The sequence below is a fragment of the Littorina saxatilis genome, linkage group LG12, assembly GCF_037325665.1.
Source record: "Littorina saxatilis isolate snail1 linkage group LG12, US_GU_Lsax_2.0, whole genome shotgun sequence".
Classification (NCBI taxonomy): domain Eukaryota; kingdom Metazoa; phylum Mollusca; class Gastropoda; order Littorinimorpha; family Littorinidae; genus Littorina; species Littorina saxatilis.
The window spans coordinates 68,390,265-68,402,764 of record NC_090256.1 but is presented as its reverse complement, the minus strand read 5'-3'; the positions used below and the strand labels follow the sequence as shown (position 1 = coordinate 68,402,764).

The 12,500-nt window shown below is 39.6% G+C and overlaps 1 protein-coding gene across 1 annotated transcript in view; it reads right to left on the bottom strand.

Annotated features, from left to right (window-relative positions):
* The window catches only part of LOC138983345 (uncharacterized), a 16,978-nt gene extending 16,736 nt beyond the window's left edge, over window positions 1-242 (bottom strand). The window contains exon 1 of the mRNA XM_070356745.1: window positions 1-242. This exon is cut by the window's left edge and continues 755 nt beyond it. The gene's annotated coding sequence lies outside the window, so the exon portion shown is untranslated.
* Window positions 243-12,500: the final 12,258 nt, after the last annotated feature.

The window sequence follows — 12,500 nt, the reverse complement described above, 5'->3', positions numbered from 1 at the left end:
TTCTCAAAAGTTTTCATGGAGTATTTTCTTGGTATGCCACAACAAAGAACCAACACGAACTATTGTGTTCGTTCTCACACGTCAGTCTCCGCATGACCCGGTACTCTCAAAATCCCGTGGCAGAAATGTGTGTTTAGCATGGCTTGTGCAGAGTGCGGGAGGCACGTTCCCTAACTGATTGTTTTTATCTGGCACAAATTGCGGCGAACTTTCTGTTGATGAAATCAGTCTCTGGATCTGAAAACAAACAAACAAACAAACAGACACGGACTAGAACAGGGTTATTTGAGCCACAGACGGTCTGCTATAGTAAAAAAACAAAACCAAAAAACCCGCCGATAGGTTCTGAAGTCGTGTATGGATCTTAGAACAAACACACACAGCCGCGGACTGTCAAAGACTTATTTGAGCCACAGAAGGACTTATTGTTATAGCTTCAAAGACCTGCCTTTGCTTGCAGAGGATGGCACCCTCCGAGCCAATGAAAGATAACACAAGCTCCGCCCTCGGAGTTGTTGGCTCCGTTACACGACGAGCTTAGAAGATGGACTGAAGGTGTGGAAGACGATAACAGGAAAATAAGCATGGAGGGAGTTGGGGTGGAATTTGAGTGTAGTAGAGAGTGGGGGAGGGAGAGGATAGAGAGAGGAGGTGGGGGGGGGGGGGGGGCTTGTATTGAAGAAAAAAAACGCAGGAGCCTGACGCGGTATGTATAACACGATAACATTATAGGTGTACCCGCACCTTCCTTTGTCTATCGCTCCGTGCTCCTCCGAAAAACGGCGTATGGCTGCCTAAATGGCGGGGTAAAAAACGGTCATACACGTAAAATTCCACTCGTGCAAAAAACACGAGTGTTCGTGGGAGTTTCAGCCCACGAACGCAGAAGAAGAAGAAGATCGCTCCGCTGTCTTTCTGTCTGTTTTTCTGTCTGTCTTTTTGTCTGTCTTTTTGTCTGTCTTTCTGTCTGTCTTTCTTTCTGTCTGTCTTTCTTTCTGTCTGTCTGTCTGTCTGTCTGTCTTTCTGTCTGTCTGTCTGTCTGTCTTTCTGTCTGTCTTGGATGTCTGTCTTTCTGTCTGTCTGTCTGTCTTTCTGTCTGTCTGTCTGTCTTTCTGTCTGTCTTGGATGTCTGTCTTGGATGTCTGTCTTGGATGTCTGTCTGTCTGTCTGTCTCGCTTTCAGCATCTTTAACCTTCGCCCGACCGGGTTATCGACTACACACGGAAGACATCGTGGGGCCGTGCGGACCCATGCTTCTCAAAGAAGGAAAAATATGCATACCCTTCCGTAGACCCATGCTTTCCAAAGAAGCACGTGCATCCCCTTTCGTAGACGCCGTGGTTACATTTCCGCGAGAAGTAATACAATTAAATTATTAATTTAATTATTACCGTGCGGACTAAAGCTTCTCAAAAAAGGAAAAACGTGAATACCCTTCTGTAGACGTCGTGGGGCCGTGTGGACCCACATTGTTATGTGTTAATTTCGCTCCACGCGACTTGCTTATTAACTCCAAAATTAACAAATCGTAGAAAATGATGTTTGGAGCCAATACCTGAAGGTTTGTGACTTTTCTCCCTAGTTATGTTTTTATGTAAGTTCCTCAGTTTGAGAAACATGGGTCCGCACGGCCCCACGATGTCTTCCGTGTGTAGTCTAAATTTGACCTTTGTTTTTTTTAATTACTTCTTGCTGAAATTTAATGATCTTTTAGGACATAAGAGCTTTTATGTGTCTGAGGCATTCTTAAAAGCTCATTAAAAAAATCCAACTGGTGTAAGAGATATTTGCAATGAAACACCCAGCTGGGTCCACACGGACCCACGACGACCGGCGAAGGTTAAGCTGCAGTGCTTTATGGAAAGAAGTCACAACGTATAACGTTTACGACGAGAAAAACACACACAGATAAACACCACAATACAATACAATACAATACAATACAATACAATACAATACAATACAATACAATACAATGCGATACAATACGAAACAATACGATATAATCCAATCCAATCCAATCCAATACAATACAATACAATACAATACAACACAATACGACGTGGAATTTTAATAAATAATAGCTTTCACCCCAAAATTCGATTTCTCCGAAAACGTGAACCGAGTGGTTACGTCCCTTGATTGCGAAGAGAAGGTTTTTATGAAGAAGTACATTTCTAGGTTCAAATGAAAAAAATTTGATTGAACGAGTTTGACCCTATGAACGTAAAGTACCTAAGCTCGATCATCAGTACTATGGAAAGGTTTTCAGTGTGGAGTTTATACAAGATCAATGAGGCCGAATAAGAAAGCTGAATGCCTGAGAAAGCTGAACGCGTTACACAAGATATACCAGCGGTAGCTTCTACTTAAATGTGTTGTTCAACTATGGTGCGATTATAAATTCAGTCATGTGGCGAAAAAGGAAAGCTAACAAAACGTCATGTATAATTCGTGTTCACATCACGTCTGTATTCCAAACTTCAAAACACACTCAGAATGAGCACACCATTTATATTATGCTGCGTCTCGAGATATAACGGTTGTGGGTAAAAGTGTTGAACTTTAGGGTTGTTAATTCACAGCTCACACTCCAGTGGCATTATTGACTTAGATTTGTTTTTAAGTCACTTTAATCAAACAAACAAAAAATTATCGTGACATCAGTTGACGGATTGAGCTAAAAAAGTAAGCATGAATAATTAATTTGGTCATTTTATTGAGGAAAATGACGGCCATGGTAGAGAAAATGCATACGTCATATCGATAGAGTTGTCTCCCTCCCTTCGAAAAAATGGCTGCGCCGATGTTTCCCTTCTAAAACCTACGTAAATGAAGGCATCCGTACAGTAATTTCAAAGTTATCTAAAGTGACTTGTTATGCTTAAAAGAGCAGGGTCTTCAAAAGGTAATCTTGAACTTTAGTGTGTTAAATTCATAGCTCAGAATCAAGTGGCATTCTTTACTTATTTTTAAAACAAGTCCTTGTACTCAAGCCGAAGAACATTTGTCGTGAAATTAATGAACGGGTTGAGCTCCAAACTTAAGCATAATTAATTAATTTGGTCGTTTGATCGACGAAAATGACGCGAGAATGGCTACGTTTTCAACCAAGGGACATCACTAAGGCAACGGGAGTTGGCTCCCTTGTCGCCACTTAGAATAATTCCTTCTTTGACGCATGCAAACGAAATGCATTCCGAGCATTCGTACAGTTCATTCCGTGACTCCAAAGGGATCTTAAATGACTTGCTATGCTAACAAATGCAGGTTCTGCAAATTTGGAGGCTTAAATGCCTCTGAATTCTGAGCTATGAATTTAACACACTAAAATTCAAGATCACCCCGGTTTTGTTTGATTACACCGGAAAAAGACTACGGTCGGAAAGCTATGTAGATTAGAAGTTGTGGAAATATCGCGACACTTACGGTCAACGATACAGTTTTTGTGCTAGATTTGTTTGTTTTAGACTATCAATGTTGAAGTTCCGGGGCAAACGATCCCGTATTAGAAGTTGTCAAGATTTTGTATTCAAAGTGACGGGTGCAATGGCTTGGTGGTAAGACGCCGGCCTCCAAAGCGGAAGGTCGTGGGTTCGAATCCCGGCCGCGCCTGGTGGGTTAAGGTGGAGATTTGTCCGAACTCACTGGTCAACTTGTGTGCAGACCTGCTAGCTAGTGCCGTATCCATCTTCGTGTGTACACGCAAGCACAAGGCCAAGTGCGCACGGAAAATATCCTGCAATCCATGTCATAGTTCGGTGGGTTATAGAAATACGAAAATACCCAGCATGCTTCCTCCGAAAGCGGCGTATGGCTGCCTAAATGGCGCGGTAAAAACGGTCTTACACGTACAAATCCACTGGTGTAAAAAACACGCGTGTACGTGGGAGTTTCAGCCCACGAATACACAAGAAGAAGATGTATTGAAAGTCATTTTCAACCCATACCTAGCTAGGCCCATCTAAACAATAATTACAAACAAATATACTGTACCAGAAGAATGGATGATTTGCAGCCTGTCAAATGCGGCTATATTTTGACGTGTATGCTTCAAAATCTCCTTCCCTTCAAAGGAGACGACAAGCAGATATCTTCATTATTACTAAGAGAGTTTTTGTTGTCCAGAATGTCTTGCAAGACTCAAACATACGTCTGCACGTTTTCTTCTCCTGTCATATTCAGCCGCTTCGCAGCAGTGATTGTGGATACTCTTCTCAACACGTCTGGTCAGTCAAAACGCATGCATAAGTGCTGGAAAAGCACACTGATTGGAATATTGAAGGATGTAGGAGAACACAAGCTAATTAATGTCATATTCAAGCTCGCCGGTTCAAATACTAAAGTATTCTAAGATATATTACAACATCAGTAATCATCGATTTGTATCTGGTTTGAAATCCTTATTAGGAGCGTAAGAGTGTGCGTTGGAAAAAAAAACCGCTTTGACGTACGCCCGCAGACGTCATATTTATTTTTTATTTGTTGGGGGGCACGAACAAGATTTGCATTGCCTTTGGAAAACAAAACATCGTGTTATATCCCATACACGCTATCGAAGTTCACATGCGTTATATGGGTTTATCAGTTATGTGCTTTCAGTACTCCACGTACCCTTACCAGTGTTAGTGACGTACGGTAGACAACTCGTCCTTATTTTCTGAGGTATCTTCGTTGGAGTTATCTGTTTGATTATATAACACTGCTGAAACCGATATATCTCTTCCAATAGCGCAAGCGAGTCAATAGATTCTCCATTTCTTCTTGTTCCGTTTCTATTGTTCAGATGATTTTGTTTAATCTTCATCCAAGCCTATCGCAACTTTCAAAAGGCTGTTCATGAGAGCACATTTAGTAGTGTAACTTGTCATGCTTCGTTGTTTTGTAAACAAGATTTCTTGATCTCGTAGAACAGAAAAATGGCGAATGTCCACTGTTTGAAGGTACGTAGGTCCACTCCGCCCCGTGAAAACGGGTTACCTCATTTTCTCAGATCTGTTCAGGGCTTAGCATGGGCTAGCTTGATCACATACCAAAAACAAGTCGCGTAAGGCGAAATTACTACATTTAGTCAAGCTGTGGAACTCACAGAATGAAACTGAACGTAGTCCGCCGCTAGTGCAAAAGGCAGTGAAAGTGACGAGCCTGTTTGGCGCAGTAGCGGTTGCGCTGTGCATCATAGCACGCTTTACTGTACCTCTCTTCGTTTTAAGTTTTTGAGCGTGTTTTTAATCCAAACATATCATATCTATATGTTTTTGGAATCAGGAACCGACAAGGAATAAGATGAAATTGTTTTTAAATCGATTTCGGAAATTTAATTTTGATCATAATTTTTATATTTTTAATTTTCAGAGCTTGTTTTTAATCCAAATATAACATATTTATATGTTTTTGGAATCAGAACATGATAAAGAATAAGATGAACGTAAATTTGGATCGTTTTATAAAATGGTTTTTTTTTTTACAATTTTCAGATTTTTAATGACCAAAGTCATTAATTAATTTTTAAGCCACCAAGCTGAAATGCAATACCGAAGTCCGGCCTTCGTCGAAGACTGCTTGGCCAAAATTTCAATCAATTTGATTGAAAAATGAGGGTGTGACAGTGCCGCCTCAACTTTTACAAAAAGCCGGATATGACGTCATCAAAGACATGTATCGAAAAAAAGAAAAAAAACCTCCGGGGATATAATTCCCAGGAACTCTCATGTAAAATTTCATAAAGATTCTTTTTTTCTTTATTTGGTGTTTAACGTCGTTTTCAACCACGAAGGTTATATCGCGACGATCATAAAGATTTGCCCAGTAGTTTAGTCTGAATCGCTCTACACACACACACACGCACAGACACAGACAGACACAGACACACACACACACACACACACACACACACACACACACACACACACACACACACACACACACACACACATACACCACACCCTCGTCTCGATTCCCCCCTCTACGTTAAAATATTTAGTCAAAACTTGACTAAATGTAATGAACAGCCTGTGGTTCTGTTCTGTTCATGCTGTTGCGAATAAATTAAAATTTCAACAACAACAACAACAACAACAACAACAACAACAACAACAAAAAATGAACAGCCTGTGGGTTCTGTAGGCAGTACTATTTGTTCAAGAATTAATTTCCTAGAAAAAAAGCATTGGTGCCTTTTTCGGCAATTAATTCATTAACAAAATTCCAACTCTCCAAAGCAAGCAGTCAGGGTGTCGATCTTTGGTAAGTGACCAAGTGGAGGGATGCTCTTATTGCATGTTAAAGCCTGGCCGGATCTGAGACAACGAGACGGAGTGGGCCTTCAGCCAAAGACCGCCTTTTCACGAGAATGCGCGTTGCACACCTATAAATTCAAGTAAAATTCACCCCCCGCGGGTTAGGGGGAAGAATTTACCCGATGCTCCCCAGCATGTCGTAAGAGGCGACTAACGGATTCTGTTTCTCCTTTTACCCTTGTTAAGTGTTTCTTGTATAGAATATAGTCAATGTTTGTAAAGATTTTAGTCAAGCAGTATGTAAGAAATGTTAAGTCCTTTGTACTGGAAACTTGCATTCTCCCAGTAAGGTAATATATTGTACTACGTTGCAAGCCCCTGGAGCAATTTTTTGATTAGTGCTTTTGTGAACAAGAAACAATTAACAAGTGGCTCTATCCCATCTCCCTCCCCCTTTCCCCGTCGCGATATAACCTTCGTGGTTGAAAACGACGTTAAACACCAAATAAAGAAAAGAAAAAGAAAATTCGCAGCTTATGTCTCCAGAGACAGCCTCTGCAGCTCAGCTTCGGGAGGAAAGTACTTTTGAAAATAAGCATTTGAAATTGTAAATATTCTGGCAATCCCACTTACCTTGCAGAACGTGCGTTTTCAAGTCTTGCTCTTCCTGCCTTTCATCTTTTCCAACACGGGAAACCAATTGTACAACAATAGACGCATTTGCTTTGTGCAGTCAGAAAGTTGGACGCCGAAGTCCTACTCGCAGCAGTCGCTTCTCACTTAGGATTTATGACTGCCTGAGAATATCTCAATGGTTCTTCATATTGCCTCTTTAGCACACTCGCGCACTTTTGTATCTATTTCTGGGATGAGCACGTGCATTAACATGTCATTAACTTGCTATTACAGCCTCACTCCACTGGAATGGCCCTAAACGTTCCCGGTTTATAATTCACTCAACGGCAAAAGATAGAGCACATATTTGAATGTATTGCCACAGACGTAGTATCACACGCAACGAATTCTTGTTTGGAATACAATTCATGAAGGCCATTATTACTGCTGACTACACTTGAACTCATTGAAGCATTTTATTTCAATGCTAAAAAAACTATTAGGCAACATCCTTGAAACGTTAAAAGGCTATCTGACATTTTTATTATACGGTTCTTACTGTCAATTTTTCTTGTGCCCACAATTGCATCAGATAAAATTAAATACAATGAGAGGCACTACTGTTTTTGGTTTTTGTTTGTTTGTTTGTTGTATTTGGGATATGACATTTGGGCTGTTATCCCTGGGGACAGTATGCGGCAACAGGATCCCGCTTCCCATTTTTTAATTTTTTTTCCCTGCACGCGTGTATTCGTGTTTTCCAATGCCTGAGACACTCGCTGTGATCTTTTTCGTGCAAATGCGTGTTCGAAAACCGAAAAGAGTCTGCAAAAAACAAAAACACTCTGGGAATTAAGTCCCTCGCCGAAAGTGGGGATCGAACGCTCGCTCATATTGACTGCTCGTTTCAAAGTCAGCGACGCTACCCACGGAGTTATCTCCCCGCCCACGACTGCGACACAGCAAACTTTTACGTGTTTTTGATAACAATTATCGTTGCTGATGATAATCTGGAGTTTATTGTGTGTTACATCATGAATTGAGCGATGGAAATAGAGAGAAGAGCGTGCTGTTGTAATTTTTTAAATTTTGATTTGTATACGTACACCTACCTTCAATCAATCAATCAATGACGCTTATATCGCGCATATTCCGTGGGTACAGTTCTAGGCGCTCTGCAGTGATGCCGTGTGAGATGAAATTGTATACGGCCAGTAGATTGCAGCCATTTCGGCGCATATTTACCTTTCACGGCCTATTATTCCAAGTCACACGGGTATAGGTAGACAATTATTAACTGTGCCTAAGCAATTTTGCCAGGAAAGACCCTTTTGTCAATCGTGGGATCTTTAACGTGCACACCCAATGTAGTGTACACGGGGGGAGGGTTCGGACACCGAAGAGAGTCTGCACACAAAGTTGACCCTGAAATAAATTTCCGCCGAACCTGGGATCGAACTCACGCTGACACCGGCCAACTGAATACAAATCCAGCGCGCTACCAACTGAGCTATATCCCCGCCCTGGCGTCTGCCGGATCAACAAACCATGACTAATCAATGTGAATTAAACACAGTTTAACAGCAAAATGCACAAGGCTTCTGATATTTTTCTTTCTTTGGTCGCTATTTTTGGATACAAAAAACTCTTACTTTACTGTGCAAGACACACGTTCAGCTCATTAACTTGTCCATTTCAATACATCAGGCATCTGTTTTAACGGGCTTCGTGATTTCTCTACATGCGTACTGAGTGAGAGAGAGAACAAGAACAAGAACAAGAACAAGATTTTATTCCTTTAAGGCCTTAGCCCCTTTCGGAAGGGGGCTGGTTACACAAAAGTAAAGCGTGTGTGCAGCAGCAATCCACACACGCGTCGTTTCAAGTGAACAGAAGAAAAGACAATGTATAATCACAAAATACTAATGCTTAAACAGCATTTTCTAAACATTTAAATGAAAAATACAAGAACTTAGCTACATTGCAAAGTATAGTTTCATTTTTCACGGACAACAACAGTGCAAGTTTGAAGTTCGAAGGACATCTACAAAATTTTGCTGGAATAAATTGACGTCTTAGATTTTCCAATGCAGGGCAGCATAAAACAAAATGCAATGCATCTTCAGTATACTAGATTGACACAAACGACAGACCAAATTATTTTCACTTACAGATTTATACCTTTCTGTATGTAAAGCAAGTCTGGAAATACCCAATCTAAACTTAACCAAAACATTTAAAATGTGTCTGTTTACTGGAATTGACAAGTATGTTTCTACAAGATTTGTTGTCTTAAAGGTACGGTACAATGCAAACCGGTCGCTAGTCTGAATATGATTATCCCACTCTTGCCACCGGCAGTCAATAATGCGTTGCCTAAAACATGCCAAAAACGAATTAATACAGGCTACACCTTGGTTAATCCATACATACTGAAAACCATATCGACACAGGCACAACCGTACCTGTGATGCCCAAGTAGGTTTACCTTTGCTATCTAGAGTAAACAACATCTTATATGCTTTACGAGGTAATCTACTGTCATCCATTCTTGTCAGTTTCAGCCAGTATCTTATGCAACGTACATATGAATTTAAGTAAATGGGATAACGTCCAAATTCACCATATACAAGATCATTAGGAGTACGCCTGTCAACACCTAAAAAACGTTTTAAAGCAAACAAATGCACCTTTTCTACTGTTGCTGCCTGCATCAGACCCCATACCTCAGCACCATATTGAACAATAGGTTGAACTTGTGAGTCAAAAAGCTTGATAAAAACATCCAAAGACAATCTATCGAATTTATACAAATTACTCATAATACACAGTACTGCACGTTTTGCTCTGGCAACTAGATCTTGACAAGCAAAATTAAAGCTTAATTTGGTAGAAAAATAAATACCTAAATACTTGTATGCATTTACTACCTCCATTCTTTGCCCACCAAAATACCAAACTTCACGAGCAGCTAGATATCCACCTTTACGAAAAACCACGATGTTACTTTTCCCCATGTTTACTTTAAGCTGAAGGCGCTGTGAAGCAAAATATAGACAATGTAGTTGTGACTGCAGACCAACAACAGTTTCAGACAGCAAAGTAATATCATCGGCAAACAGTAGAATGAACAATTCAACAATGTCAGGGTTTAAAGTAATACCATGCCTACCATTATCCATGATTTCCAATGCCAGCTCATTTATAAATAGAGCGAATAAAATTGGACTGCACACGTCTCCTTGCTTCACACCTTTTGTACAGTTAATGAAATCTGTTAGTTGAGCACCACATCGTATTTTAGCCTTAACCACTGCATACATACTTTTAATACATCTATACAACTTTCCCTTTATACCATTTTTAATCAAAATTGGCCAGAGCAGTCTGCGTGAGATACTATCAAAACATTTCTCAAAATCAATGAAAGCTACATAAAGTTTGCGATTATTAGAAAATTGTTTCTGTACAGCAGCAAGCAGAGTGAAGATGTGGTCAACAGTAGAATAATTTTGTTTGAAACCAGCCTGACATTCACCTGTAATATTATGTAATTCAGTCCACTCTTTAAGTCTATTATTAACAACAGTACCATACAATTTACTACATATATCACACAATGAAATTCCCCTATAGTTGTTAGTATCATTTCTATCTCCTTTCTTAAATAACGGTACAATAACTGAATCGTACCAGTTCTGTGGATAGATTCCCTCATCAAACAAAGCGTTAAACAGTTTCACTAAAAACAACACCACATTTTCGCTAGCTGCTTTAAAAAATTCCCCAATTAAACCATCAGGTCCTGCAGCTTTGCCCGATTTCAGTTTTCTGATAGCAATCAACACTTCTTCTTTGGTAATGGGTCTATCCAGCATTTCTTCATATTCATTATTCACGTCATTAACATCAGCATGCTCATCATCTTCAATCTCATCTTTTTCTAAAATGCTATGAAAGTGCTGGTACCAATCATCCACAGAAATATTATTTTGCTGCTGGACCTTTTTACAAGAAACATTTTTAATTTTCCTCCAAAATTCTCTCTGATCACTTACAGCACCTACAAGTTCTGTATACAAACTGTCATTGTACTGTTTCTTTTTTCTATGCACTAAGTTTTTATATTCACGCCTGGCTTTACAATACTCATCCCTATCCTCATCTTCTAATGAATTCCTACATTTTCTCAGCAACTTTCTGACACGTCTTCTTTCAAGCACACATTCACAATCAAACCATTTGGATTTACGTGGTTCATCTGACAAGATAATAGTTTTCTTCATACAAGTTGCACAATCTTTAACTGAATTTATAAACAAAGTCAAAGCATCATTTACATTAATATCAATCATTTCGCTTGCCAGTCGTAACTGTTGCCGAAACACATCAGAATTAATTGCATATTTGTACTGATGTGAGTGAGAGAGAGAGAGAGAGAGAGAGAGAGAGAGAGAGAGAGAGAGAGAGAGAGAGAGAGAGAGAGAGAGAGAGACAGACAGACAGACAGAGAGAGACAGAGAGAGAGAGAGACAGAGACAGAGAATGAGAGACAGAGAGACGCAGACGCAGACGCAGATAGTTTATTCAATAGGCCATAGCCCCTTATGAAGGGGTGTGAACAAACGGTTCACATTGCATATAAATTAAACTCAACAGATGTACACAAAAAAGGTACAAAATAATAATCGCACAACACATACATTACACGGCATTTAACTATGAGGTTACAACATCTCTTAATTTAAAGGCTTTATACAAATACAGGGATACATTTCTGACAACAGTTTCTTGAGGTGATGCTAAAAGCAAACTGAGTCGGAAAATGCTTGGGTTCTTATAATATTTAAATGGGATCAATTTTTCTCTTAATTTGTTATAGTATGGACAACACAAAACAAAATGGACTTCATCTTCTTGGTTTTGTTTACAAAGAGGACACATCAAATCATCGGCATTATGTTTTCTATATCGGTAAGCATGCACTGCAATTTCTGAAATGCCGAATCGAAACCTGGTCATAATAAACTTTAGATGCCTATCCATATTCGACAAAAGATAGGGTTTAATGTCATGTACAGTACAAAATGTCCGATAAACAGCAAATCTATCACTATTTTGTACATGATAATCCCACTCTTGCCATCTGCAATCGACCAACCTTTCCCTAAAAACACGCAAAAAATCTTTTTCATTAACAACGCCCTGATTTAACCACACAAAACCAAAACCGTACTCATACAATTTACAACGGACACCTGAGGCCCAGTTCGTTTTACCACTTTCATCCATTTTATACAACATTTCGTAGGATTTACGAGGAAGTCTGTGCGCCTCCATCTTTAACAATTTCAACCAGTAGCTAATGCATCTTAAAATAGAATTCAAATATATCGGATATCTGTTTGTCTCGCCATATACAAGATCATTAGGTGTTCGCATTCGAACTCCTAAGAACTTCTTCAGTGCAAATAAATGGACTTTTTCACACTGCAGAGCAGCCTTATCCAGTCCCCATATCTCAGCACCATACTGTACTATTGGTTGTACTTGGGAATCAAACAACTTCAAAAAAACATCCAAACTATTATTATTAAGCACAGATAATCTTTGTATAATACACATCAGAGCATTTTTGGCCCGGCT